The sequence below is a fragment of the Pinus tabuliformis genome, chromosome 3_2 (assembly GCF_031772625.1).
Source record: "Pinus tabuliformis cultivar Carrire ecotype Pingquan chromosome 3_2, CPIR1, whole genome shotgun sequence".
Lineage (NCBI taxonomy): Eukaryota > Viridiplantae > Streptophyta > Pinopsida > Pinales > Pinaceae > Pinus > Pinus tabuliformis.
Window position 1 is genome coordinate 319,347,106 of NC_142302.1, and position 8,908 is coordinate 319,356,013.

An 8,908-nucleotide genomic window follows, 5' to 3' on the forward strand; every position below is an offset into this window, starting at 1 on the left:
AGTCGATTTTGAGGGGGGTGAGCCTATCTCTATGCTACCTGAGTACATCCCTCCATGAAAGGGAAAAACTAAAGTGACTAAGGATCTTGATTCGGGAAAATTCGGGGTATCCACTCCCCTACTGTTGGAGCAGGTCACATTTGAAGGACCTAAGCTTGCACGTATCTCGCTGTTGAAATTGGAGGACTGGGACCTCGAGAATCACGACAAAATTTTTCATTTGGCAACCCATAAGCATATGATGAAGATATACTATGACGACATAGGATTTACATAGTTAGAACCTATGAAGTGGGTCTGTGGCGTTGAGCAGTCAGGGCTGCTAAATATGCTATTAGTACCGCACTATCACTGCTCCCCTATCAATATGGTCTGTGTGTGCCAGCTCCTCACGCTAGTGCACGATGGGATTCTGTGGCTAGGGCAGCCTATTCTAATAACAGATATGTTGATCCACAGGATAATGAAGTTTCCCCACAAAGGAGCAGACCCTGCCAAGGAATTTGCAGGAAAAATAGGGGAAAAGGAGCTAGCTGATAAAATGAAAAAGGAGTATGGTCTCGTGAAGAAGTCGTGAGGATACTCAATTCACTCTATACAATACCAGGCAGTCTAGTTTGCTACCTAGATCCTTGCAGGAAAGATCATGCAAAATTGTCGTGCAGACGAAGTTCCAGCTCTGGTTGTATCACTTGCTGCACAGTGCACAAAGGGCATGCAATATAATTGGTTGAGGTATCTCTGCCAAGAGTTCCTCGTGAACTGCCAAGAAGCCCAAGAAGAAAGAAAGCCATTTCATTACACTTGGCTTCTAATGTTGATTGTATCAGTTGCATGGAGGTTATTGTAGGATAACCAATTTTCTCTGCACAAGGAAGAATTACATGAGGCTACGAGGTTCACCTCTCTCTAGGCCACAAAGGATGCAGTGCGCATTAAGGAAACAAATATTTTTTTGGGTCATAATGGATATGGACCTTCAGATGGTAATCAATGAGCAGCCAAGGTTATCCCCAACCTTGTTTGGGCAATTAACAGCTTATGCAGAGTTCAAGGCTGACTTTCACAACATCTCAATCCGTGCAGGGAATGACCCAGAAGGAATGTGGCATGTACTGCCTTATTTAGTGTCCGAGATGGATGTGCGGGAAGTTGTAGGGTATTGGCTGACGAAGTGGCACAAACCTACAACATTGGAGGTGGGAACTGGAGCAAAGGCACAGAGAGCTCTGTTGCATAGAAGCAGAAGGACATCACTCAAAAAGTTGTGCACGACTTGGATGAACAAAAGAAAAAGGAGGCCGCTCAGGCAATTGCAGAAAAGGCATGTACAGAGGAAGAGAGCGTTGCTAAAGTGTAGGCAGAGAAAGAACATAAGGATGTTGAGCAGAGTGAGAAGTCTGCTTCGCACCGCACTGATGAACAAGAACTTTTAGAGAAGGAAGGAGGGGGTGGTGAAGAGCATAGCACTCCATTCATTCTAAAGAAATGTAGACAGGAATAGATGGGTGGCCAACGAAATAAGCATAAGTCTGACAAGAAGACACATCTGGATCCCATGGTGCTGACAGAAGGTGATATCGATGAGATTGGAGACAAGATACAGGACACAATGATAGAGGTGTTGCAGCAATTTGAGAAACAATACATGCAGACAATATGAAGCATCCAGAAGGATCTGCGTGAGATGCAGATCTAGGCGAACAGGATTCAGGTGGATGTCACGAAGGTGAGCGGCACGTAAACGAGCCTGACGTAGGGAAGTAGTGCAGTTACAGAGATTGAACGGACTATGGATCTCAAAGTCTTTCCTTTACCAAAGGGGTCAGTTCATGTGGAATAGGGCGAGGATCGCGCAGTGCTCAATACAGTGAAAGATATGGGACTGAACCTTGCTACATTGCCACTCCAGTCCCTTCATGTGCTACATTAGGGGGTCTCAGATGAGCTGAATATTAGAGAACAATGCGCGCTCATTGTCGTCAGCGAGTTTAAAGTCAACAATGAGCAGCTATTCGCAGAAAAACTCAGGCACTAAAGGAAAAGAAGGAGTTACGGACACAACTGCATAACTTGGTCACATCAATTCAACAGGCTTGCAATTCTGTAACTGAGATGAATATACCTGATGATGCAGAGGCTTTAGGTAAAGTGAGGAAATTGGTTGTTGAAGTGTGCATGTCAAAGGAAAAGTTTGATAAGGTGACTTTCGATCTTCAGATGTAAACAGTTGAGCTACAATTGAAGTTGCAATCGACCACACAACCGGAGGTTTGGGAAAAAAGAGGAGAAACTATAAGAGAATCCATGACTCAACTAGATGTCGCAGTTTAGGTTTGTGACCATCCCTTCACTCAGGAAATGGGCCTATGGGATACACTACAGGAGGATCCTACACTACAAAAGTTGAATATAGAAATAAGGGAAGTGTGGCAAAAATATGATGAGATCAGTAGGATGGTGCGGATGTTGGTGCCAGTCTAGCACTTCGCGCTCTTGTAGGAAGGTAAGGCCATGCTGATAAAAATCCAGGAATTGCAGAAAAATCAGGCTTTGCTAAGAGACCAGCTTTAGCCTTCGATAGAAGAAGCCAGCCAACTTTCACAAAGCATCCATGAGAAGATGAAGGCCATGCAACAGACATAAAGGACTATGCAGCTAGCAGTAGAGGGGCCAACCACAAAGAAACTGGTCTAGGAGGTACAGAAAGCCGTGAAACAGAGTACCGCAAAGCTCCACACCTTGACCAAGGCATTCAGTGAACTTTTCCAGAAAGTGTAACAACCAACTCACTGACTCGAGGGCGAGTCACGATATTTGTGTTTGTGGCCTATTGGGATGGGGTCCCCAGGGGTAGAATTGAATAAACTTAGTCATTTTTGTAAATAATTTTGTAAAAGATTTAATGTCTCTGCAAAATGTGGACGTGGAGCGCGTATATAAATAGAGTCAAAGAGGCCTTAGCCCCTTGTTTTTGGTCAGTTTTGAAAACTCACCCATGATCCAGGGGCCATGGTATTGTATTAGGAAAGCTATAAATAGTTGAGTCTTAGTGAGTCTTAGAGGTAAGTTTTGATAGAAAATTGGGTACATTGAAGAGTTTTGTCATCTTGGGTAAGAGCTAGGGCAGGAAGGCTCTGCTTCCTGCACTTAGGAATAAAAGGGAAGGCTCCTATAGCTGAGTGCGCAGGAGGCCTAGGTAGAGTCTGCAACTGAGTGCGTGGACCCATGCAGATGTGTGCACAAGGTAGGAGAGTCTATAATCAGTGACTTGAAGATAAATAAAGCCAGTATTTCAAAGAATTACTGAGTATTTCCATTGTATATTTTTACGTTATATGTTGCCGATTAATGATATGATTTATGAATTAATGACTGAATGCTACGTGAATTTACTGAAGTTGTCTTAATCCGTGAAGTTACAGACCATTTCTCTTATTTTTTCTAATGAGTTAAGTAGATATACGCGAACTCTAATCTAAGGTTGTTTGTTGATGCACAAAAGTAGGTAAATTAACTGTTTAAGGTCTGCAAGGACTGATCGTGGACCTTCGCAAAGGTCTAAAGGCTGCTTTAACTTAGTTATAGTAACGAGACCTAGAAATATATCTATCTATGTGGAGGAAGTTCTAAGGCACTGGAAGACATAATACTAGTCTCTAGATGTAGAAACATGGTTCTAGCATCCCCCAATACTGCTTCAGGTGAGACTGCAACCTGAGCTATGTGGATTGTTGTCGAAAGGGCGAGCAATGTAGGGTTTTGTTGGTTGGCGTAACTAACTCTGAACCTAGGTTAGGACCCCCTAAGCCAACACCTGTGCTCGACTATCTTTGTTATGAAAGAAAGCTTTGGTGTACTTCCCCAATGTACACCCTTTTCATGTGTCTCTATGCTCTAGTGTACCCTTGGGAAGTCTTGTAGAAATTTGTGGCAATATCTTCAAAGTGCCATGATGCAAGTGACCCAATCTCATGTACCACAACTCACCGATTTCTAAGCTATGCACCTTCTCTGTTTTAGTGCTCAATGCAGCACAGTCTTCTACCTCTAATTTATAGGGTTTCTTAACTCAAACCTCTATCCTCTTCACCTGTTCTGTGGCTATGTGATGAAGGAATGCCTTTCATTTACTAAATATCACATCATAGCCTCTATCCTCCAACATGGAAATAGAAACCAAGTTCTTCTTCAAACCCAGAACATACATAATATCTCGCAAAGTGAGGGAAGAACTAGACTCCCTATGAAAGGTAATTGTACCGATCAGTGTTGTGCTATACCTCCCATCATCACCCATATCGATATGCATCTAGAGATCCTTCTCCTCCAAGTTAATGAATATCTCTTTATTAACAGTCATGTGGAATGAAGCTCCACTATCCAGGTACCACACACTACCCATCATCGATGACACCATACAAGCGATGACGTTAAAATCTAGTTCAAACTGTGAAGCAAGATATTCACCTTCTGCTCCTCCTGAGGGCTTCTTTTCATCCTTCTTGTGTAGACACTTTGTGGTAAAGTGTCCTAGCTTGTGACAGTGAAAACACTTGATTTTAGACATGTCCTTCTTCTTGCCACCTTGATAAGAATCTGATTTGGAATGGCATGACTTCCCCTTCCTTTTCTTTTCCTTACCCACTAAGGCACAATTCTCCTCATCATCATGCTTTGATGAGGATTTGTCTCTCATGTTCAATCAGATATCTTCCTGTACCAAGTTGAACCAATTTTACTCCCACTATGGTAGCTTCTCTCTCCCATTAACTGAGTCCAGGTAACTCTCCTAGCTCTTGGGAAGTCCTAGCAGTGTTAGGCTCACCAAATCATCTTTGGAAACATTAATCCTAATACTTCCAAGCTCATATCGATATTGAGTGAACTTGGTCAAGTACTTTGGAATAGATTCGCTCTTATCCATCTTGATCTTTCTGAGTTTGTCCTTCAGTTCTAGCTTCTGGTGGTCATTGCAATTTTGAAACAGGTCCGCCAATTCTGTCCACATTGCAAATGGAGTTTCCTTACCATTGAGATTCAAGAGAATATGATCTCGAACTCCTTCTAGGATAATCCTTCTCACTTTTTCCACACACTTCCTCCATTTAGCCAGATCTTTAGCATTAGATGTTGGAGGCTTTGAAATATCATGATCTATGAATTCCTTAAACCCGTTATCCTCCAACACTACCTCCATCCTATCCTTCCAAGCTATGTATTTCAAATTTCCCTCCAGGGAATACTCAAGTCTCAAACCGTAGTTTGAGATACTGTTTACACTGAAGTATGAACCTGCAAATTTGATTTCAACTGCACAGAAAACTCGAATTATCCTCTTCTATAATGTCTTCAGCGTCAATAGCATGTATATTTTTATTGTAGATTCAACAATTTATGTGATATGCTAAAACAAAACAAAAGAATCTACTTTACTCTTTAACGGAAACCAAAATAGATTGATGAAAGCACTAATTAGAAAAAGAAGAATTTCAATCGCACATAACACAATATTTTTTCTGGGGAAAGAAACTACTCAAAAACCCGACTATCCATATTTCATTAAATAGAATATCTGAGAAGAAAATATAATTCTTGTTCAACCTCGAACAATTACTACACAAGTACAATCTATCTCTCTACTTCAAGGACCAGTTCAAGACAACACTTAGCCAATTTTGCTGCCTGCCAAGCCCCTACTTCCTTGTGAAATTCCTGAGGGAATTATCCCATATTTAATTGGGAAATTCCTCACACATAACTACACAATCCATCATAGGCCTTATTGTATGCACCATCTGTACAATTCGGAAAATTATACAATTGATAGTACATTGTCCCTGAACTCTAATGTCAATTGGTTCTTCCTCTGAACTGACATGCATGAATTATTTATGAGTGAATCTTCATTTAACTAGTGGAACAGTGAAGTTGCACGAAATTTGATCCCCACTATTAGACCTCCTACTAGTTCCTCCAACTGATTGCACTAATTTAACTTACTATAACTCAGTTAGATTTAGTTAATTAATTACAATTCAAAAGAACTCAACCTAGACCCCTAAAATTTAGGAATCACTCTATATGACTCTAGATAAACTTCCAACTCAAATTTAATGAGCCAACTAAGTCAAATTAACTTAGTTAACTATTACAAGTTGCTATGAGAATAGATTTTTGATTTAATTCCTTATTTAATTCAAGGACGAATGAATTTAGGATTTCTTTTTATTATTTTAGTGGGATGGCAAGCAAGAAGACCAAAAGAGGAGCAACGGGTGAAGCCTTGTATTCACAATTCGAACTTGATTTTACCCTCATTGCATGTGTTATCACTCAAGTTGTCCTTAAAGCTCCTTAAAGGATATGGCCGAGGTAACCACAAACCAATCTTTGGACTGCACGTCCTAGCCTACCTGCAATCAGAGAGGGATCTCTCTTTATAATTTAGCTTTGTTGAAGATGATATTAGGCTAGCTAATGAGTTCAAGGGGGTTTTGTTTATGTTTGGTGGGATGGGGGACTCTTTCAAACAGAGTTGGGATGCATAGTGTGAGAAGTTCAAACCATTGGGCATGGAGTCGTGGATTAGGCTTGCTTTTGCGTTTTCTTGGTCACAAGAGGAATACAGACCAGGATAGCTACACATAAAAAAATATCAAGCTGGAATAAGGATGGAATGAAGGTCAGTGAATGAAAGGCAACTAAGTAGCTCTCATTATGCTAACAGAGGGAAGGTGAATGAACATTTATATAGGAGCAATCAAGGATTCCTAAACAACATTCATATATGAAGGAACTAGTGTAAATATGATCCAATCAGTATTCATATTCAGGACTAATTCAGAGGAAAACATAGATAAATCACAGAAATTGAGAACAGAATACAACTAAGTGAGCTCTGAACTATTCTTTCTTTCTGCTATTTAGATAGTGAAACAATGATGGCATAAAACATATAAACTGTAAACAGAGATAAGAAACAGTTATTGGGCTATGTAGAAGCATTAGGATTCCATAGTCACTCTTTAGTCATTAAAACACAACAACCAGTTCATCTCCCAAACATTCCAGCGATCTTTGATTATAGAGACTCTCAGAAAATACAGTGCAAGTCTAGAGAGGAAGTTATCGACCAACCAACCCTTTACATAAATACAGAGGGTTGTTTAAATAGAAAATATTTACAAACATCCCTTGAATAGGTGCCAAAGGAGAAAATATCTCAAAATATCTATCAAAATAGAGCCAAAAGAGATCTGTGCAATAATTTCTTCGAATGCTAAGTTGTGCTGGAAATAAATGCAATAAAATATCTAAAACAGCTGCACATGAGGGAGCAGCCTCATCAAAATGGCTCTTTAGGGCTGCACAGGGTCCTGCAGCTTCAAAAATGGACTGAAAGAGTGCCTTGAGCCATGCGCTGTCCTCTGTGTGATAACTACGCAATTAAGGAAGAAGCGCTGCTCCAAAAATATGACTGGGAACAATGTCTCTGCAATAACTCTGCCTTGAAAGCATTCATCTATGCCTTTAGGTGGCTTTAAGGCAACAAAAGAAGTGTTGGTGAGCCTTAATGGCTGAATGATGCTTTGTTGACTTTGCTGGGCTTGCTTTGCTTTCATCTGCTTTGAAAAACTGGACTGATACTCTTTGTCGCATCCTGATACACTTTGGCACTGAATCTGGGCCGTTTCTCACCGCTGATACTTTTTAAATTGTCCCATCGCCCCCTTCTACCTTTTAATGAAAAATAACTGCTGCTAATGTCCTCTATGGCCATTGGAATGCTATCGGCGCTCTGGCCGATCAAAACTAGCTTTAAACTTTAAAAAATGGTGCAAACAGGAGGAAAAAGTGTTACCCACTATGCCGAGGTCGAAACTGGCTATCTGAAGCAAAACTGGGCCTTGGAGCGATCTCTAAAAGCTTAGGGATGCATGAATTCCCTTATCGGGAGTCGGGCGCGGGCATATATGTGAAAATATGAACAAATGCCGCCTTTTCTTTTACACAGAAAAAGACAAATTTCTATGTAAAATTCGTGAAAAACATAGGAGGGAGTGGCACTGTAGCGGAGAATAAAACCTGGCCGTGGGATCGCGCGAAGGCAGATCCAACGGCTAGTGCTAACTCGCATCGTGGCGGACCATTCGCCCCAACACATAAAACCTCTGAAATGCTGCAGACCCGAAATGATTATATGCCCTTTCTTTATGGAGATCGGGTCTGGCCCATTGGCGATTTCATATCGGCGGTTTTTAACAAAATCAATATGCGGACCCGAAATCCTTTAAAACTACCCTTTAATATTTTTCGGCTTCGGGATATAGGAGTAAACAGTGCGGACCCTTTCGGACCCGATATGTGTTTATGCCGCACTTTATTACTTTTCGGCTCCGCTGGTCGGAGCCATATAGGAGTGATACGATTAAATATGCATCGTTGATCTCTGGGCCTGAATGAGCGGCTGAGATTAACTCGGCAATTCGCTATCGGCGGGGTCATGGGGTTGCCACATAAAAACGCCAAAACCCATCAGACCCGATAAGTTATACAGGCGCTCTTTATTTTATTTCGGGTCCGACCCATCGGCGGGACCCAAATCGGTGGTTTTAACAGTGGAATGGGTCCGCGGACCCGAAAACCCTTAACACTGCATTTGATAACTCATCGGCTCCGCCAAATTGGAGCAGTATATGGGGCGATGCGAAGTAGGGGACCGCGTGACAAGATCTGGGCCGTCAGATCTGGGGCCCAAAAATGGATGGCTGCGATTATATCGGGACTTCGGCAATCGGCGGGGCAGAGGGTTGACATATATGTGATCGCGGAACTGCGCGGATCCGATATACTATTACCGGGCCACTTTATATGTTTTCGGGTCCAGCCCATCGGTGCTATGCCC